This window comes from Leptonychotes weddellii, chromosome 7 (assembly GCF_054177405.1).
Source record: "Leptonychotes weddellii isolate Sample4059 chromosome 7, ASM5417740v2, whole genome shotgun sequence".
NCBI lineage: Eukaryota > Metazoa > Chordata > Mammalia > Carnivora > Phocidae > Leptonychotes > Leptonychotes weddellii.
Genome location: NC_138375.1, coordinates 95,564,932 through 95,586,480, shown reverse-complemented (window position 1 = coordinate 95,586,480; position 21,549 = coordinate 95,564,932). Strand labels below are relative to the sequence as shown.

General features: G+C 40.1%; 1 protein-coding gene across 6 annotated transcripts in view; it reads left to right on the top strand.

Annotated features, from left to right (window-relative positions):
* The window catches only part of MAST4 (microtubule associated serine/threonine kinase family member 4), a 519,579-nt gene that overhangs the window by 53,485 nt on the left and 444,545 nt on the right, over nt 1-21,549 (top strand). The window lies entirely within an intron of this gene.

Sequence of the window (21,549 nt, the reverse complement as noted above, 5' to 3'; positions counted from 1 at the left end):
CAACACCATTTGTTGAAGATACTGTCTTTTTTCCATTGGACATTCTTTCCTGCTTTGTCGAAGATTAGTTGACCATAGAGTTGAGGGTCCATTTCTGGGCTCTCTATTCTGTTCCATTGATCTATGTGTCTGTTTTTAGCACCTTTGTTCTTAATATAATTTATTTTTAAGTTTCTGTAACTTAATTTTTATTAATAGATGTGTTTAACAACTGACCTGTACATTTCTGAACCCTTAACAATCCATTTTCCTGAGGTTAACACAAATACATAGTGTGCAAGAAAGATCAGAACTGCCACATTGTCACTCCTGTATGCATTCCATTGGTCAAAGGGAGTCTTAGGACAGAGCTCAGAGTCTGTGGATGGGAAAGCCTGCTGCCTCTGGAGGGAGGACCTGCACACTCACATGGCACATAGCTTGGTAACAGCGGGGAGAAGAATCTGTGCCTGTGAGTCAGTCTATCAAACGTGTTGCCTGCTGGCCATGTCATATATTGGAACGTTATCTGTATTATGTGTGAACTGCATTTAATCCTATCTCTGGAAAGCTTAAACCCCACTTCCTATGGGAGAACCTTGGATATAAATTCCATTAGCAGATTTGCTTAAGATAATTTTAAGTGCCATACAGTGTAAAAGCTGTTATTCAGGAAAAATTTGGGGTTATAAAACGAAATCTGAGGGCACCTGTGTGGTTCAGTCGGTTAAGCGTCTTCCTTTGGCTCAGGTCATGATCTCAGGGTCCTGGGATCGAGCCCCACATTGGGCTCCCTGCTCGACAGGGAGTCTGCTTCTCCCTCTCCCACTCCCCCTGCTTGTGCTCCTGCTCTCGCTATCTCTCTCTCTCTCAAGTAGATAAATAAAATCTTCAAAAAATAAAATGAAATCTGATTTTCTTCTCTGTGTGTTATGAGGCCGTGTCTGGCAGCTATAGATACAAAATTGATGTTTCCTAGTAGACTGGCTGCTCCTTTATCATTAAGTATATTCTTCTATGCTTAATTTTTTCTAAAGACTTTGTCTGATATTACTGTTCAATCTTAATCTCCCTTTATGTTTTGGCCCCGTGTGTCCTAAGTACCACCAATACCTTCATAATATTTGTTAAAGTTTTTTTTGACGGTTGATAGACTACTATTGTTACCACTGATGAGCTAATTAGATAAATTTCAGATGTATTAGATGATAGTGGATAAAAATAGATTACTTTTATTTAAAACAAGGAAGGTCTTAAAAGGGGTTTTTAAAAAACCTACTTTACTATGGGCTCAGATAGAATTTTTTTAAAACCTTAAATAATATTTTATAAATTGCATTTACATTTTTGTCTTATCTGTTGTTCTGCAACCCATGATCCCCAAATCAGCAGCTTAAAATTTAAACATTTATTATCTTTCAGTTTCTGGTGATCAGGAATCTGAGTGTGGCTTAGCTGGGTGCCAGGTTTTTTGTAAGTGTATTACAGTTGAGGTGTCGGCCAGGTCTGCAGTCTCACCAGAATCCTCAGCTGAGAGGGCAGCCACTTCCCAGCTCATCATGGACTTGCTGGCAGGCTTCAGTTCCTGGTGGTTGTTGGACTGAGAGCCTCACTTCCTCATTGGCAATTAGCCAGAGAACTCCCTCAGTTCCTCCATACATGGGACCTCTCCAATGGGGTTGAAAGTCACAGTCTTTTTCTGACATGATCTTGGAAGTGATGCCCATAGTGTTTGCCATATTCTGTTCATGAGGAGCCAGTCACTAAGGTCCAGCCCACTTTTAAGGGGATGAATTACACAAGGGCATGCATAAGAGGGGGTGGTGATTGTTGGTGGCTATTTTAGTGGTTTGCTTACCACAATTATATTGTTGTATCTGGCACCCTATTTTTAAGATAATGAAGTAATGGATTGGAGAGGTTAAATTCTTTGTTTCAAGGCCAGGATGGCAGCATACACTGTAAGTGTTCTTCAGCTTGGATTCTTTTCCATCCCGGAAGACAAAATGAAACAATGAGATCTAAGTAGTGCTAGGATGTAAACTGCAAGAAGGAGGTGTGTTCATTGTTCCATATCACCCTGCAAGGTGTCAGAAATAAAATCAGGATTGCGTAACTGTGTGTACTGATGATTGATGAAACAACAAACACTGTATCACTTTTGTAGCTCTCCTTGTTCTTCTAGTTTCCTTTGTGTGTATTTCCTCAGCTACAGAGATACAGTACAATATAACAAACACATTTAAATAGTTTTCAAGCTTGAAAATAAGCCATCAGCTTAGATTATTTCTCTTGATGCAAGCTTTTAAAAAATGGTTGCTCTCTATTAGCTGAATCAAGAAGAGTAAAGTAATATAACCGATTTGTGACAAAGCAGTTACAGTTAATTTTGTCTTTATTTCTGACCAAGGTATACAGAAAAATAGGGTAAATATCCACAGATATCCATTTATCTACCTAAATAGCCATGATGCCTAAGAAATAGAATTCAATCTTGAATGCAAGCTGAGAGATAAGGACATAGTACTCCTATTTTTTTGACAGATAGTTCTTTGGTCATAGTAGGTCCTAAGAGTCTAGTTCCCTGAGTGTTTTTTTTTTTTTCTTTCTTTTTTTCCTTTTAATACTATGTTTGGTTTTGGAGATTTGTGCATAAACTAGTATTACCTTTCACTTTATTTAGGTTCTTTTAAAAATTTGTTCAAGGAAAACTTTTATTTTAGGCAAGTGCTACCGTTGCTTGCTTCTGTATTCTGAGTACCAGTTTTGTCTTGTTAGGGGGTATCTGATCCCTTTGAGAGGCCATGTGGCTCTGTTCTTTAGCACATCTTTAGGGAGCAGTTCATGTAGAAATCTATGGTTGTTCAAAGGGGCAGAGCTGTGCTAGGTTCATCATAGATTTTCAATAGTTCATGCTTAAGATCAACCTCACCGAACTAGTGTTAAGCGTTAGCAGTTGCTCTAAGGACTTAGCATGTGTCATTAACAGTACTGTATTGTTCTCACCTCCTAGGCATGTAGAATACATTGATCTGGGGCCAGGAATACATGTAATTGCAAATCCCACTAAAACCCAGTAATTTCTTCCTTTTTGCTTTTCTTCTCCTTTTCTAACATTGAGGTGGCCTTTGTGGGAACTTGCAGATTTCAGTTTGTTACTTCTCTGTTCTCAGTATTGTTACCCTCGGGACCAACAAATCTTTGTTGGTTTCTTGTCTCTACTCCTTTGTTTGGTACCTAGTTAAGTGTCACTGGTAGGCTTATGTCCCAGTGCCAACATCCTGCTCCCCACCAAAGCTGTGAAGGCTTTCTTGACCAAGGCATCAAATATAACAACTTCTTTATTGCAGTCAAGGCTCCTCCTAATCTGGCCCTTTATCATCTGTTCCCCGGTTCCACACCCGCTCTCCTCAAGCGGTGTGAGTCTGCATGTCATTTCTGCACAGTCCAGGCTTATTCGCGTCTCCTTCCTTGGCATGTGCTCTGCCAGCTTTGTCTCACTGTGGAATGCCATCTGCTCTCTTTTCCAGCCCTGATTTAATCCTTCCACCAAACCCCAGCGTGAGTCCCACTTCATCCGTGTGACTTTCTCTGATGGCTGTGGTGGTTCATTCATCTCTTCCAATCGTGGTTCCTTTCCTATTGGGTAGCTTATAATCTATACCATGCCTTTTGTGTATTTTTCTCTGGTTAGTGTGTCTTGTTTCTCAAAAAAAATTGTAAGTTTATGAAATTCTAACCTTCCCAAATAAAATTGGTCCTAAATTGTAAGTTCTGTTTTGGAGGGCCATATCTGTTGTGTTTTTTTTCCCCATAGGGCCTGACCCAAAGCACACAAGCATCTCAGATGCCACTGACTGATTCAGTACATACATAGGGAATACTTTGTGTTCTATGAGACATTGTACTAGATCGTTGGCCTACATTGATGAATGAATGAATAAAGTCCTTATCCTCATGGGGCTTGCAGGCTGGTCAAGGAGGCAAGCATTACATAAATAATGTGGTAAATGCTAGGAAGGAAACGGTGTGCTATGTACGGAAGAATAGGGGGACCTCTCTGGGAGATAAGGTTTAATAAAGTACTAATGTTAAAAAAACAAACAAACAAGTACAGGATACTTTGTTAGGCATCCAGAAGGGAGAGTAGTATCCATTAAACATCCAATACCCTTACTCTTGTTAAAAAGGCAACCGGAGGTGGTTTGATTCTAAGGGACTGCTTGCTGTGGGTAGATAATCTCTCAGGGAGCTTCATGAAGGGATGGAGGACCCAGGACCCAGGAATGCTGATGGGGTGGTCAGAGGAGAGACAGGAAAAGGGGCCTTGAGGACATAAGCAGGGCTGTAGGAGGTGCTGCCTTGTGACTTTTGATCCAGAGAAGAGATGAAGGGGCGAGGCAAAGGACAGATGGACAGACAGATAAGATAGAAAAAAAAAATGAAAGGTTTAATTGTAGATTTTTTTTTTTTTTAGTACTACTTAAGTAGCAAAGGTAGAAATGAGGTTAGAGAAAAGAATAACTTAATCACTGTATCAACATACCATTTTATTAGAACAAATAAACTTTCACTTTGCTGGTAGGTGGCTTTATTTGGAATTGTATTTTTTTTTTTTTTAAAGCAGGAAACAAGATTCTGCAGGGACATGAGAGAATCCTACAAAATTAGATATGGAAATTCTGGATTGCTAAGATGTGCTTTCCCTTGATCATAAGATGTTTAGTGACTGAGTGAATACTTGACAATTTTCTTTCATTTATTTCCATTTTGAAGGAATTTCTAAACATGTTCAGGTCTGTCAGCTTAATTATATTGATATTATAGGTTTTGATGAAAATCTATACAGTTCTGATTATATTTCTTTCAATAGCAATAATAACGGCTAGTACTTATTGAGTGCTTTAGTAAATGCTAGTCATTGAGCTAAATGCTTTATATTCGTTACTTGATTTAACCTTCACTACACACGGTAACATTGTGACGTAGACATGCTTTCAGTCCTTTGAATTAGCTCACACATATTGCACTGAAATTGAAGTCTTAGAACTTTGTTGTTAAATGCTTCAAAACTGTCTTCAGCGTTAGGGTATTAATGCTTTCGTTAGAAGATTGCTACACTTGAAAAATAGGTCTTAAATTTAAAAGTCCTGAAACTTTGAAAAAAGAATAGGCTTCAGCATTTCGTAGCTGAGGGAGCTGAGGGACAGGGAATTAAAATGATTTATTCAAGTAGTGCAGTTGGGTGGTGGCCTAGCTGAATCTAGAAGCCAGGAACTTTGTTCCCAGTCAGTAACAAGGGAAAGAGACCATTTTAGGAACTGGAAGTTACTGCAAGGAGCAGTGAGCAGTAACCTGGATGTTAAGAGACTCCATTTCTAAGATAATTTGCCAAAACCCAATGATCTTCATGCCGGGGCCACTTTTGGTCCCAAGTTTATTTTTCAGGAAAGCAGTCTTGGATTGGCTCCAGCCTGCCCTGCAGCAAACCCTCAAATCAGGGTGCTCTGAGAGAACACAAAGAAAGCACTCTGAGTAGTTTCTCTCTCAAGGAGCTTATGCCCCAGTTTGAGAAACAGGATGATCGCTTTGTGATTATTCTACACTTCTGTGCCATTATGCAGTGTAAAGCCCCTGTGTGTTAACATTCATGCTGTGGGATTGGCTTATTAACAAACAGGCCAGCGCACCTAAGTATGCTAGTCCTTATGCTGAGTGCAAAGAGTGGCATGATTCAGAACTAACATTGTGTTTAAAAATATACACACACAAAAACCATTAGCAATAAGTCCTTTTTTTTTTTTTATTTGGAAAATATTTGTTGATAATTTAAGCCCTTAGAAATGTAATGGCTTTAGTAATCATTAGTGGCGTTTGGAAGTTGGGAATGGCATTTTTTTAAAAAAGATTTATTTATTTATTTTAGAGAGGCTGGCAGGGCTGGGTAGGGCAGGGAGAGGGAGAGTCCTAAGCAGACTCCCTGCTCAGCGGGGTGGGCTCAGTCCCATGACCTTGAGATCATGACTTGCGTCAATACCGAGAGTTGGATGCTCAGCCTGGGAATGGCATTTTGTAGAATTTGAACCAAGAACGTGGTAAGGATGAAAGTGGTACCCGTGGCTTATCAGAGGCTTGCTGGAGGTAGCCACTAATGGGTCAGTGCATGGGGGTAAGACCTCTGGACAAGGGGCCATTTGAGGGTAGAGACCTTTCTGCTTTGTACTTAATAATGGGCTGCTGCATATCAAATATTGCTCAGGGGTTTTCCTTCATATTTTTGTTAACCCTGCAATATGAATGCTGTATGTATGTTACCTTTTGTAAGATTTGTCTTCTCTAGCATATTTTCCTCAGAAATTGCCTGTTTGCTTGCTGATGAGGTTGGGAATGTTGTTAAATCCTCTTTCATTATTTTCCGCATTTAACCCTTTTCCATTTATTTATTCAGTAATTGGAATAGCTTCCTGGGTATGTTAACTCTGTTTAACAGTGGAAAATCAGCTTGTGCGTATCACCCATCAGTCTCAGGGTTATCTGGTCTTTTATAATTGGGGAAGAGGAAGCCCTGAGGAATAGTGATGAGAAGACAGTGTGGGTGGGATTCTAGATTCAACTGAAGAAACTCTGATAACCTCCCTTGATTAGGTTCACTGGTTTTATCCATGTAATGGAGAGGTCGTTCTCAGATTGTCTGTTTTATTGGCTAAAAGAATTGCTTTTTGCATTGCAAGTGCATCTTCTTGCTTATATGACTGGACTTCATGAAAAAAGAATACCTCTCACTTTTAAAGTACTCTGAAGTCTTAGGCTCACATACATTTTATAAATTACCAAATGAAATGTTTTCCTTTTCCAGTGTTTTGGAAAGGAAAAATGCTTTTGTTTATACTTGTGAGACCTAATTCTTGGTTATATAATGCATTTAAGTTCAAATATTGGGTATATTGGTTTCATTTTTCCTAAGCAAAATTGTATTTTGAAAGCCCACATACCTTATTTTGCAGAGTAGTGTCCAATACCTCTTGATTTCATGTATTTTTGCAGTTGTAGAGTAAATATTATCCACCATATTTCTAAGAAGATTCATAAAGGGAAGAAACTTAAAAGAAAAATGTTCCCCAAAAAATGTTTGTTCCAGAGGTTTTATAAATAATTTCTACCTTATAGACCGATTGCTGATCACCTGCATGAAACTGATCTGTCTTTGCCTTTTATTAATGATTGAATTTATGCACTTTTCATTATTGTTTTGGTATTTGGATGTCCAACCTAAATCAATAGCCTATCTAGGTTACTGGGTGACAAGCATGGATAAAAATTATCATTGTCTTAACAGAGGACAGTGTCTTATCACCAAGGAGAATATCTTCAGGGTCTCTAATAGGTTAGCAGTCTGCAGACTGATTGCAATTGGACAATGCCCAGATTCTCCTTAATATTCTAATTGTATCCTCATAAAATAAATATAATGCTACCCTAATATTGCCTGGAGAAGAAATTGCATATTCTGTGTTAATATGCTGATAATCTATTTCTCCCCGATTCAGTAGCAGTATTTTTCTTCAGCATTTTATAACAAAGTTAAATCGGTATTTGTAGTATAATTCCCCATATACATTTCCAGTTAATCGAATTTTGCTTTTGTAAATGTATGGTCCTGAATGAAAGATGCATGTGTAAGTACTATCAGCAAGGGAAGTTTAATTTCCATTCAGCTGGAGTTCTGCTTATTTCTATATGCTCTTTCTTCCTCCTTTGCTGCCTGTCGTTTTCCTTGTTAACCATGAAGATGATGGGAAAATGTGCCTTGCTTACTGATGGGTGTGTAGGTTCTTTAGTTCTATCCCAAATGTGATAAAACATAGAAACAGTTAAACAATGGAAACCACCTCCACAGGAGAAAGCAAAACAGAAAATAAAAGAGGAAGGTTAAAAAGTTGAAGGATACTTTGTTAAAATTCTCTATTGTGCTCGGGCACCTGGGTGGCTCAGTTGGTTAAGCGACTGCCTTCGGCTCAGGTCATGATCCTGGAGTCCCTGGATCGAGTCCCGCATGAGTCTGCTTCTCCCTCTGACCCTTCCCTCTTTCATGTGCTCTCTCTCATTCTCTCTCTCAAATAAATAAATAAATCTTAAAAAAAAAATTCTCTATTGTGCTCTTGTATGGGGGAAATGGGTTTGTGTTAAACTATGCAAAGAGTGATTGCATACCTATTTAGAACCTGCATATAAGCATTTATTTGATGGGCACTAGTAAGTTTTGGATTATCTGTTTGCATTTTTCAGTGCAAGGGGCTGCTGCTGGGGCTGCCACTTTCAAACCAGTTCATCACATCTGAAGATCAGTATTAATTGGAATATGTACGGTGTATAGATAGAGCCGAGGAATAGGCATAGATGAATCCTGGCTACATTATTCCACTTTTTAAATTTGCATTATGATGGTGATTAGCATAACAATAAAATTTAAAATAAATAAATTTGCATTATGAAAATACATAGGTGAAATCTTTGGTTTTTAGTCATAACTGTGAATATACCCTTGATTTTGCAGCTAAAACTTTTACGTGGGCCTTTCTAGATTAAAAAGGAATGTAGTTTCATTCTGGAGAAAACAAAGGCTCACAAAGACTGGCCTATTTCCAACCAGATTTTATGTAAGTTAAACTGTTAATTGTAGAATGGTTATGGGTTCCCCCCCTTTTTAAATCAATATCAAATTAAACCTAAGCAAGTGGAATTGTCAAGGCAACAGCTAGCATATAGTCCTTCAAGAAAACACTGTAGTGAAAGAGAACTAGTAACTGATATTTTTAAACTGAACTTGGAGAAAAAGTGGTCTTTTGTGAAAAAGCATTGTGAGCCTGCAGGGTGTGGTGGAAAAAAGCCTGGTCTTTGAGTCCAGACACTGTCTTCTCTGGGTCATTCATTCTCTGACAGTTGTGTACTCCTTGCTGTGGCTCAGAGTGGTAGCAACAAATAAGGAATTTTACCATCACTGCAGCCTGCAAGGTAGGTGGGAAAGCAGTGAGTGTCTGGTAGCTGGGGAGTAGCCAGGCTGGAACTTGAACGCGGGTCATCCTGTTGCTAATCTGTTATCTGTGGTCTACCACATTGCCCTGTAGTATCCTCTTCCTCTGGATGCTGTAGCCTAATCAGACCATGGATGTGCAAACAAATGCTAACATGATTCTTGAACATAAGGTAGCCCTGATATCCAGGATTAAAAGATGTCTAGGCCAAATGAGGAGCAAAACAACTCTTTATTTTTCTTTGAAGATTCTATTTAAAGTGAACTTGGCATTTATATATATCCTTTAAGGTATAACTTAAATTTTGATTGATTTTCCTATGATATTGGTAATAGTGAATGCAATCATGTAATCATTGAGTCATTTAGTCATTCAGCAAACTGTGATCAATTATATTTCCGTGTTTTTCCTAGACTCGAAACATGCAAAGATAAAACATGGTCTTCATGAGCAGTATGTAGCCCATAAGTAATAACAAACAGATAGTTATGCTGTGTAGGGCATGCTGTAGTAAAGGTATAAATAAAACCTTGGGATACTCTTCACAGAGAGGACGAGGCATTGGTTCTGGGTCTTACAGGGGCAACAGGAGTTGTCTGGCTGGGAACTGATGGAAGGATGGCCTTGGCATATGGCACTGTGCTTGTGAAGACAGAGATGTGGTTCTTTGTTGTGCATTGCCCAGGGTTTGGGAGTCACTGTGGAGTGTGATGTCCATGCACAGTACTCTCTTGATTCTCCCAAACCAGAGGGCTGTGGGATGGTAAAAGCCAAGCCTCAAATCCTCTCCTGCCTCACAGTGACCAGGATTTACTTAAAGAACATTTTTGAGTGTTTAGTGAAACATCATTATGTTGTCTGCAGTAACTGGAAATTTGTGATAAATATGGTAATGCTGGCCGAACTTGCTGATGGTGGTGTAGGAAACATCGTTTTCATGTTGCAAGTCAGTGGTTTTTGCAAGTTTTGGGAAGAATTTTAATTTTTGAAATTCAGTTTTTTTGATGGCAGCAAATAGTTTGGGAACATTTTTTGTAAATAACTATTTGTGTTAATTACCAAGATAAAAGGGATACCATTAAATTTTATATTTCAGACTTTTGATTAGTGGTACTTAGAGTTCCCAACCTCAGCATGAGTTTTTTTAGTTAATTCAGTAAGAGACTATCTTTTTAACAGTTTAATTTCTCTTAGCACCACATGAGTCATGTCTCAGGACTGTTGCCTAGCTAAAATGTGAAAAATCAGATATTAGTATCTGGTTTGTTTTTATTTTTCTAAATATACCAACTTAATAGGGTTAAGAAAAGCCCTACCAAAAGCTATTTCGTATGGTCATTTAGTCCCCACTAATAACTGTACCAGTGAGTACACTCAACTGAGTGTCAAGAGATACAACCTGGAAAGAGTGGCTTTAACTTAGTAGAGGTTTTATTTTTCTCCCTGAATGATGAAGCGAGGTAGGCAGTCCGCACCTGATACAGTGATTTCTGTGTTCCCTCAGAGATCCAGACCTTTCTCAACTTACGGTCAGCCATCCTGGATGTGGGCATGTCCCCTCAGGGACATAGGATGGCTGCTGTTCTCTCAGTATTAACATTTACATTGCAGACAGGATGAAGGGGATAGGGATAACACACACTCCTGCCATCTGCCTGACTAGAACCCCACCTAACCACTTGTTTATTCATGTCACTGGGCAGAAAGGTTACATGGCCATTCCTTGTTGCAAGGGAGTCCCAGAGAGTATAGATTTCTTTTTTTCATTAGCTGGGCCTATTGCTATTCTGAAATAAATCAGGACTCAGCTAGTGAGAAAGAAGGGAAAAAGGATATTTGGTTGGCAGCTCCAAAGTGTGTCACTGCACCCAATCTAAGGATCTTCAAGTATGCCTGTACAGAGCCCGGATCTTATATGCGTTTGCTGCATCACACTGGAGATGGAATTAATATTCCCTCCAGCAAGAGGCTGGATTGAAAAAGAAAATTCAGATAAAGCCAAAGTAGACACCTGTATTTGTCCTTAATAAATTGGGAAATCAAATAGGCTACACAAAGAATCTCTTAATATTTGTAACTGAAGGGTGTGTTCTCAAATATTCAGCCAAATGGAATGCCGAGAGCCTGTGTCAATTTTAGGTCTACCTAGTTTTTATTTGGAAACCAACAGCAGCAAGTAATAATACTCTCTTTTATAAGTTTCCTTCTCCTGCCCCCCACCCCCCCGAAAGTACACTTTTTGAGTGCTAACCGAACCGAAAGGGAGCCATGCACTGTAGGTGATATTTTTTCAGTGCTGGTGGTAAGCAGAACAGGTAGGTTTGCCCTATATTGTGCATGCTATTCAGGGTACTCTTTGACCTTCAATTTTTTTTTTTTTCTTTTTATGAGCTCTTATAATATATCAGGCACTATTCTAGGCTCCAGGGATCCAGCAGTGATTAAAATCTCTGCCCTCATAGAAATCTGCTGCCCTCTGCCCAGCAAAAATCTCTGCCATCTAGAACTTGGAATTTAGAGTGTTAGGTGAGCTCCTCATAATCTAATCATAGTGGTTTGTTTTTTTTTTTTTAATAACTCTTGAGACTATTATTGCCCTTGCATTTTGTTTTTCTGTCTTTGAAACTTTTGTTGGCTGTGTGTGAGACATAATGGTTAATGAATTAAGCTATAGTCTTCAATTTCAGAAAGGGAAAACACAGGCAATTAAAAGTTGTGAGCAGAAAGACCTCTTTAGAGTCTGTCAAATCATTTCATTTTAAGCTCTTTATTTCACAGTTCTATCATGTAAGGTACCTTAATTACAGAATCCTTTCCTTTTCCTAATTAAATATTGTAATACAGTCAAGGATTTTAGTTCTTTAGGCATTTCGTAATGCGTCCAAGAGCACTTAATATTTTGAACTTTGGGCATATAAAAAGTTTATTTTAAAATTAAAGGGGCAGTGGTTTTTGAAAAGAGCTATAGTCAAGTAATTAGAGTGCTGAGTTTGCTGGATGCCTTTTATTGCTTCCATGTGTTTAAAGATAATGAAAAGAAATTGGGAAAAAATCTAGGAGATTGTAGATCATTAGCTGTAGAATGTGCTTTTTAAAAATATTTGATCTCTCAAAGATATTTAGTGATGGATTCTTCAATAATTTTGTTCATTGATGAGCTCTCAGTATTATGTGCTTGTACTTGGATTGTATGCTACTTTGGGTGTTGGTGGATTTTTTACAATTTAAGTCAAAAATCCTAACAGAGATGCACCCTTTTAGGAATGGTCTTCATCTATTTATGGAAGTCAGGCAGGTACAAATCAGTCATTTAACTTGGCTCTTCATTATTCCTTCCTTCAAACAGTTATCTGAGTACCTACCCCCTGCTGGCTCTGATTTCTCAACAGTGAACAAAATAGATGTAGTTCCTGCTTTCATGAAGCTTGAAATCTAGAAGAGGGAGACAGTTGAGTAATATAAACACATGATAATGCCAAATGGTGATAACAGCTATGGAGAAAAATGAAGCGGGGTAAGAGGGAGAAGAAGTGATAGGAGGAGCTGCTCTTCTTATTCTTTGGTCACTGCTGTGAAGTCTCTGTTAGAAGGTGACATTGGAATAAATACCTAATAGAAGTGAGGGAGTGAGTCACATGGCTGTCAGGGGATGGGATATTTAAGATGGAGGGAACAGAAAATGCAAAGTCCTGAAATGAGAGCATGTCTGACTTCTGACTTGTTCAAGGAACGGCAAAGAGGCCCCTGCGGCTACACTGTAGTGAGCACGAGACAGGGAAGTAGGAGATGAGCTCAGAGAGATAACCAGGAAGATCATATGGGGACTTAGGCACCATTTTAAGAACTTTGCTTTTTATATTGGTTGAGGAGAAAGCCTGATGGGAATGACTGATATTTCTTAAGTCTTATGGCCAAGATCACGCTACTATGGTAATAGATTGTGGGAAGCCAAGGTAGAAGCAGGAAGAAACCAGCTGGGAAGGTACATCAGTACTACAGGTGAGAGAGGTTGGTGCTTGGATCAGGCTGGTGGTGGAAGCAAGGGTGGTAAGAGGTGGTGGCATCCTTGGTATCTTTTGCAGATAGATCCAAGGATTTGCTGAGGGATTTGGATATGGGGTATAAGGAAGAAAGGAGTTAAGGATGCCTCCAAAGTTTATGATTTGAGTGAGAAAGTAGAATTGCCATTTACCCTGATGTGGAACATTGCTAGAAGAGAAGGTAATAAAATCGAATTTGATTTTGAACATAGTAACTTTGATGATAGGCTTATGAGACAGTCAAGTGTACATATATCTAGTAGTCAGTGAGAGACAAGAATTTGAAGTTAAGGTGAGAGGTTACAGCTGGGAATATTAATTTGGGAGTCATCCGCATATAGGAGGCATTTAAAGACATGGGACTGAATGATGTCATGAAGGAAGTGAGCATAGAAAGGGAAGAGAAGAAAAAGGAAAAACTAATAAGACGTTTCTAAAAACCAAGGGGATGGGGGAAAGAGATTGACAGGTGATGCAGAAAATGATTACAAACTTAAGAATAACTATCAGTATGTTCAGGGAACTAAAAGAGGAGATTGAGAATTATGTTAGAAAACTAGAAATTATAAGAACAAATGAAAGTGTTAGAGCCAGAAAATGAAATATTCAAAATAAAGAATGCAATGGGTTTGATGAAAGATTAGATTTACTTGAAAAGTTAACCAAACATATTCTTAACATACGATCCAGCAATTGCATTCCTTGGTATTTTTTTTTTCAAAAAAATGTTTTTTTAAGATTTTATTTATTTGTCAGAGAGCGCACAGGCAGGGGGAGCGACAGGCAGAGGGAGAAGCAGGCTCCCCATTGAGGAAGGAGCCCAAGTGGGACTCGATGCCAGGACTCTGGGATCATGACCTAAGCTGAAGGCAGATGCTTAACTGACTGAGCCACCCAGGCATCCCTTTGCATTCCTTGGTATTTTTATACAAAGGAGTTAAACTTATGCCCGCAGAAAACTCTGCACTTGGATGTTTATTGTAGTTTAATTCATAATCGCCAAAACTTGGAAACAACCAAGATACACTTAAGTAGATGATGGATAAAAAAACTGTGGTATGTCCAGGCAATGGAATATTACTCAGCACTGAAAAGAAACTACTTATCAAATCACAAAAAGACATGGAGGAACCTTAAATGCATATCAGTAAGAAGCCAATCTGAAAATGTTACATGTTGTATGATTCTAAGTACATGACATCTGGGAAAGACAAAAAGATGGAAACAGTAAAAAAAAAAAAAAAATCATCAGTGATTGCCCAAGGTATTAGGGAGGGAGGGATGAATAGGTGGAGAGGAGCATAGAGGATTTTTAGGGTGATGAGACTATTCTCTATGATACTGTAATAAATGTGTAATGACATGTATCTATTGTCCAGGCCCATAGAATGTATAATACCAAGAGTCAACCCTAATGTCCCTTGGAACCCTAATAGAATTTGGATGACCTTGATGTGTCAGTGGCGGTTCATCATTTGGGACAGATGTACTACTCTGGTAGAGGATGTTGATAATGGGAAGGCTGTGCATGTGTGGGATGGGTATATGGGATATCTCTCAATTTTGCTATCAACTTAAACTCTTAAAATGTCTTAAAAAAATAAAGGTAGGGCACAGTCAGGTTTAAAAAGTTGACTGAAAGATGAATCATATGGATGTCTTTAGACTGAAGCAGAGAAAGAAGCTGAAGAGCTATGTGGAATATGGTGGAAAGGTCTTAACGTGCATGTAATGGGTTTAAAAGTAGGGAAAAGGGAAAATAGAACAGAACAGTATTTGAAGAGCTACTGACTGAGCATTTTTGAAGACTGATACAAGAGGAATGGGAGAAGAATTGGATGCAATATATATAGAACATTGTTTTGAGGAGTTTCTTGTGAAAGGAGGCAGAGAACGAGGTGAGGACAAATGGGACAAGCAAGCAGGCAGTTTTCTTTTCTTGGTAGATATTAGAGCATACTTATATGCTGATTGGAATGTTCCAGGAGAGAGACTGTTGTTACAGGAGAGGGGGAGGCAGTTGCCTGTGCTGTGTCCTTTCGTAGGTGACATTGGCTGGGATCCAGTGGCAAGAATCATGCCAACTTTGCTGCACAATTGCCCCCAAATTTCTATTTGGCTTTAAATTACATAATGAACAAGGAAAGTAATCTGCTGTGGATTGATGGTTCTAACTATCCTTGATTTGCTCCAGTATTAATAGCATGTGGAAGCAAAATTCTTCTCATGCCTCACTCTGGTGATCTACCCAACTCCCATGCCCCAAATCCTATTAGATATTGAGACACGTGCCTAAGACCCCTGGGCCTGTTCTTTAGTGCCACTCTTTGAACAGTAGAGTCATTAGTAGAGCTGACGTGGCAGACAGACTGCTGAGATTTGAATTACATTTTCTTGACATATTACATGTAGAAAGGGGACAAATTATTTAACCTCCTGGATCCTCTGTTTCCTCATTGGTAAATTGTGCTGGATAGTGTATTAGTATCTACTCTGTAGGGTTATTACGAGTATTGAATGAGTTAGTGCATACGCGTTCCTAGAATTGTGTCTTGCACACAGGAAATACTCAAAAATGTTTCCTTCTACCGTCTCTGGTTCTGGGAAAACCTGTGGGAAGTGGAGGAATAGTTCTCACAGAGGCTATGCATAACAGCCCCTTGGGAGCTCTTAAAAAATACCTATGTCTGGGTTTTACCCTTTGAAGTTTTTTGTTTAAATAAGTTTTATTTAAGTAATTCCTACACCCAACATGGGGCTTGAACTCAGAACCCCGAGACCAAGAGCTGCACGCTCTTCCAACTGAACCAGCCAGGCATCCCTACCCTTTGAAGTTCTAATTTTTTATTGGTCCAGGGTCAGATCCCTAGGCCAATGGTAGGTTATTAAAAATGAAAACACTTCAGTTACTCTAATTTGTAGCCCTGGAAGTCATTCAGCATATTCCTGCCCTCAAGAAGCTTCTATTAGGCTTTAGTTTGCCAAAGCATTACATAGGTGCTTTTGGCTGAGCTTTTAAAAAAACTTGGCTCACGGGTGCCTGGGTGGCTCAGTTGTTAAGCGTCTGCCTTCGGCTCAGGTCATGATCCCAGGGTCCTGGGATCGAGTCCCACATCAGGCTCCCTGCCCGGCAGGAAGCCTGTTTCTCTCTCTCCCACTCCCCCTGCTTGTGTTCCTGCTTTCACTATCTCTGTCTCTGTCAAATAAATAAATAAAATCTTTAAAAAAAATAAAACTTGGCTCATGGATGACTTTGAAATGTCTATAATAGTAATCACGTTTATCTCCACAGACCCCCAACCAGCTAGAAAAAGTATGTATCATTCTTGTTCCCCATGTCATATCTGGTAGTCTGTGTTCTGCTGTATGGTTGTTTCATATGGGACTTTGTAGTCTGGGAGAAATTGCAGAAATCACACCAAATGAATTGTGCAGCGTGTCAAAAATAAAATGGAATATTCATGCCTGCACATTTGCTTTTTATGTGACTTAAAATGTATAGCCTTTGGGACAATGTTATCACGTTGACTCCATTATGGCAAGGAAAGCTAATTTAGGAGAGAAATTGGCTGGAGTGTCTCCTCTAATAGAAATAAACACAAAACTACTTTAGTATCTCCTCTTTTCAAGGACTGCTATTTTTTTGATAATATTTATAAACCCACAGATTGATATAGAAGCCCCTATAACTCATGTACCTGTGACTTGAAAATTTTTAAGACGATTTCTCCATGAATTAATAGTACCAATAAATGTGGGGCCATTTTAAAATCATAACTTGCAAATGGAATCTAGTATTACATTTTTGGCATACCTAGTAAAGGGGCCCGTTGAGTAAACATGTTGATGACGCAGTGTGGCAAATGCTGGGGTAAGAATAAAAGCTGGTTTGCTTGGGGTAGTAGGTTAGTTCACCAGGGTCCTGCATGATGGCAAGGGGTAGCACAGGGGAAGAGGCACTGTGTAGATGGACAGCTGCAGGATGAGTAGGGGCAGCCAGATGCACAGGGAGGGGTGGGGGAAAGGGAGAGCAACATCTTTTGTGTTAAGTGGAGGAGCGTATGCTAGGGGTCATGAGATGGTGTGGCACCTGTGAAGTTTGACCATATCTGCGCATGCCTATCCTGTGTAATTATGAATGGCTTCACTTTTTACTAACAAAAAAAACTGATACGGATATTAAGTTGGGTGTCCAGTCCCCCTACCCATGGAGAAGACTTAGCTGCAGGAATGGTAGAAGGAAACGTTTAGGAGTTTCCATTCATTAGTTGCTTTTCATTCAGGTGGTTTATCTTTCATACCTGGCTAATTAGTCTATTTGGAAATAGTGACTTATTCTGCATAGACACCTGTGGTCTTAGTGCCAATGTCTTTTTCTTCTGTGGGAGACATTCTTAGTTGCATTTTTCTTTTTCTTTCCTTTTTTTTTTTTTGGTGGGATTAAGTCCCGTTTTAGGATACATGATGGTCTTTGCTTCTTAGCACTTTGATGGTGGCCCTTGTGCTCTCTTCTTTTGTGACGTCACGTGGCCTGCACCGGACCCCCAGTGCAACTGGCAGCAGCATGCAAAGCAGTGACCCTCTGTTCGTAGCCCCAAATGAATGGTTTATCTCAAATTCTCACCTAGTTATTCTCTGTCCTTGTTGATGTCGAGTTCCCACGTCACCACCAGTCACTGTGGGTGGATTTTATTCTGTTCCTCATTTTACTGCCCAGCCGAAATCTTGGGAACATTACCTGTTTGCCTCGGACTTTGGTCTGTGAAATGGGGTTGCTGCTACTAATAGCATTTCTAAGAAGTGGTGGTTGAGTTTGCTACCCACATTCTCAAAATGCAATTCATATTCACCTGCATTGTAGATTGAAAATGTTAAGGGTCAGTGCCACTGTTTATCCACACAGAGGCTAGCATTTCAAAGAACTGAATTTTGAAGTTGGCTTTAGCAGTCGGTGACATAATTTTTTCCTCCTATATTGAACTTGAGATTGCTTAATTTACTGAATCACTTCCTATTCACTATGTATTAAGGAAAATCTTGCACTTGAATTCAGATGAGGAGGATGGGATTCCGTGAGATCAGTGAGTTGGCCCGTGCCTTTGCCCCAAATGCCAGACCATTCAGAGCAACATCAAAGTTGTGCTAGTTTGAAGCAATTTTATTTTGTAATCAACGTAATTCAGGATTCAAGGAAAGAACTACAGTTATACTTTTTATTTTCAGCTTTATATTCTGTAATTAGACATCAGGACCCATCATCAGGAAGCTTATTGTCAATAACTTTAATGTTTGAATGGATTTTGTGTATCATTTTTATCCTGAGAAAGTCTCCTTTACTGTTCTTCTGAGTATTAGTATTGCCTGCATTTAATTACTTGCTTTGTCATTTTAGTTCTCTTGGCTGTGGCAAGTACATGAGATGTTGGAAATCCAATTTCCAGGTGTTTCTCACCCTTTTTAATAAAGGTTTGAAGGATGGCTTTTCTGCTGAGGTTGGTAATTTGTACCTAGTTAAGAAAGGAGTGGAGTGGGTTGTGGGAGATCCTGAGGCTAGGAATCTTAGGGAGAACTTAGCAACTTGACCACTCGCCCTAGTTGGGTCCCCCAGTAGAGAGTTGTCTTCTGTAAAATGGGGTCAGTAAGAGTACCAGTCCCACAGGATGGTGGTGAAGTCTAAACGTTAATTCATGTAAAATGCTTGGCACAGCGCCTGAAACATAGGAAGCATGGAAATGTTAATGGTTACTGGTTTGGTATAGTTTTGCTTGAGAGAATTGCCAGGACATCATACTTAATGTCTCAAGAAAACTGTCCATGCTTGTAAAATAGGATTTGCTTAACATTCAAAAGTAGTAGAAATAAGAAGCCAGGGGTAGGAGGAAATCTAGCTTCGGCCCAGTAGATCTCCAGCTGCTGGTTGCTGAGCCAAGTAGGAACAGTGGTCCTCAGCAGAGCTCTTGTGGCAGAGAGTGGAGGAATCCAGTGGGGGAGAAATCTGAAAGCTACTGTAGACTTGCTGAGGGAAAAAAAGAACAGGGCAAGTGTGCAAAGCTCTAAGAATCCCGAGTTTAGTGGATATAGCAAGAACGCAGCATCCATAGTGTGAGATCCTGTGCCTGACTCTCAGTCTGGTTGCCTTCGCAGTAATTCGGCTAGAGGAAAACCGTAGAAGCAGCATGAAAGAGCTTTCTTCTCATCCAGCATCGGTCACATCTCAGGCTTAGTTCTCAGAGAAGCTAGTCTCAGAGACACATGGGTAGTGTTCTCAAATAATTTATAGCGAGGTGTGCCCTGTGACTGGGATACTGTGGGCGTACTAGCAATTGAGAAACGTGCTCCGGCTTACTGGTACGGAGAGACGGGGCACAAATTCTTGGTGATTTAAAATGAGAGGCGATGAATAGGGATGGTGAAGGTTACTGGGTTTCAGGCGGTTCTTCGTGTCCTTTGAGACTGGGTGGCTAAAGCACGCCGGGGGCTCTTTGGGGTGAGGTCACGGTTGGGAAAGGGGCCAAGGGAGGGAGCTAGTGCAGATGGAACACGAAGGATGGCAGGCTGGCCCAGGGACTTGGAGATCTCCCCCCTGGATTCAGTGGTGAGGGTGGATGTGGGAACAAAGACCAGAAAAGCAGGAGAGAGCCGGCTGGTCACTGGGCTGGGAAGCCCCACAGGTGAGGAGAGTATGGACTTGGGGCCCTTGGCTCAAGAGGGTGTTGGAAGTGATTGTCCACAGGTCCCAGACTGGAGACAAGGAAATTGTTGAGGGTCTGGAGGACCCTGGGAGCGCCAAGGGGAACTGTTTGTGCAGTAAGTGAGCTAGGACAGTGGGAAGCCAGGAGGAAAGAATTACACTTCTGACCTGGGTCAGGGGGTGCGGGCATCTGAAAGAGTGTGACATTTGAGTTGCCCCTTGAATGAAGAATAGAAGTTCGCCAGGAGGAAAGGAGGTAAAGGCAGAATTGAAGGGCAAAGCTTATCTCTCAACTTGAACTTGAATGTTTGCCCAGCTTTTTGGCGGTAGGGAAAAGTGATAAGGGATGAGCCTGAGAAGCCAGGTTACTGCTGGGACGTGCAGGACTTGCTAATGCCTTGCTCAGGATGTGGTAGTTTACACTGCAGAATTGGGGTGATTCTCAGTGAAGGTGTGGCAATTAACCTTCTGCAGTACGGGGTTAAAATTTTTGTGAGGCTATTACAGAAGTTGACAGTTCTGTGTGTCCTGATCTTATTCAAAAAGGAAGCATAAGAACAAACACTCCAAGGTCAAATACAAATGGCTCTTGGAGTTACTGTTACTTTGAATTAGTCATAGCTCTGTCGATATTTCTCCATTGGTACAGATCACCACTGCTTGGTAATGTATACGTCTTAGGTTTAAGAAACCTAGAATGAAAATATTCTAATGTTCAGTACAGTGGTTGTAGTTTGTTAAAAAACCTACCAACCCTTGATCTTTGTCTTAATTATCTCTTGAGTGGATCAGTTCTTTCAGAGTTTGTGGTAAGTCAGGATTGTGGAAGCCACTTAGTGATGTTACCTTATGAATATGACCTGTATGATCCTATTTGAGATAGAATATGCTAGTTTAAAAGGAAGTTTTGGCTGAAGAAATTCTCAGAAAAACTACTTTTTATTGAAGGTGTATAGAAAAAGGCTAAGCAAGAGATTTTCTTTTCACTGAAGATTCCAGGCAGTGTCTTACCAAAACTATTGTTGACTTCCTTATAAGAACAAGCACAGAATCTGTTACAAAGAAGATGAAGGGATACGGTTAGAGAAGGAAGAGCATGGTTAGAGAAGGAAGAGTATGGTTAGAGAAGGAAGGGCATGGTTAGAGAAGGAAGAGCATGGTTAGAGAAGGAAGGGCATGGTTAGAGAAGGAAGGGCATGGTTAGAGAAGGAAGGGCTTGGTTAGAGAAGGAAGGGCTTGGTTAGAGAAGGAAGGGCTTGGTTAGAGAAGGAAGGCCTTGGTTAGAGAAGGAAGGCCTTGGTTAGAGAAGGAAGGGCTTGGTTAGAGAAGGAAGGGCTTGGTTAAAGAAGGAAGCATGATTTTTTTGCTCTTTTGTAATAAAGAAGGTGAGATAAAGCTGTTACTTGAAAATTTTTGAACAAACCAGAAACCTGACTCAAGTCTTACAGATTGCCAGGGCCAGTGTCCATTCACAGTGGTATCAGCATAATTATTAATAGTGCCTCCTCTTGCTCTAAAGTGTCCCACTTTGGAAAGGGAAATTTTTTAAAAAAATTTTTATTAACATATACTGTATTATTTGTTTCAGGGGTACAGGTCTGTGATTCATCAGGCTTACCCAATTCACAGCGCTCACCATAGCACATACCCTCCCCAATGTCTATCACCCAGCCACCCCATCCCTCCCACCCCCCTCCACTCCAGCAACCCTCAGCTTGTTTCCTGAGATTAAGAGTCTCTTATGGTTTGTCTCCCTCTCTGGTTTCATCTTGTTTCATTTTCCCTCCCTTCCCCTATGATCCTCTGT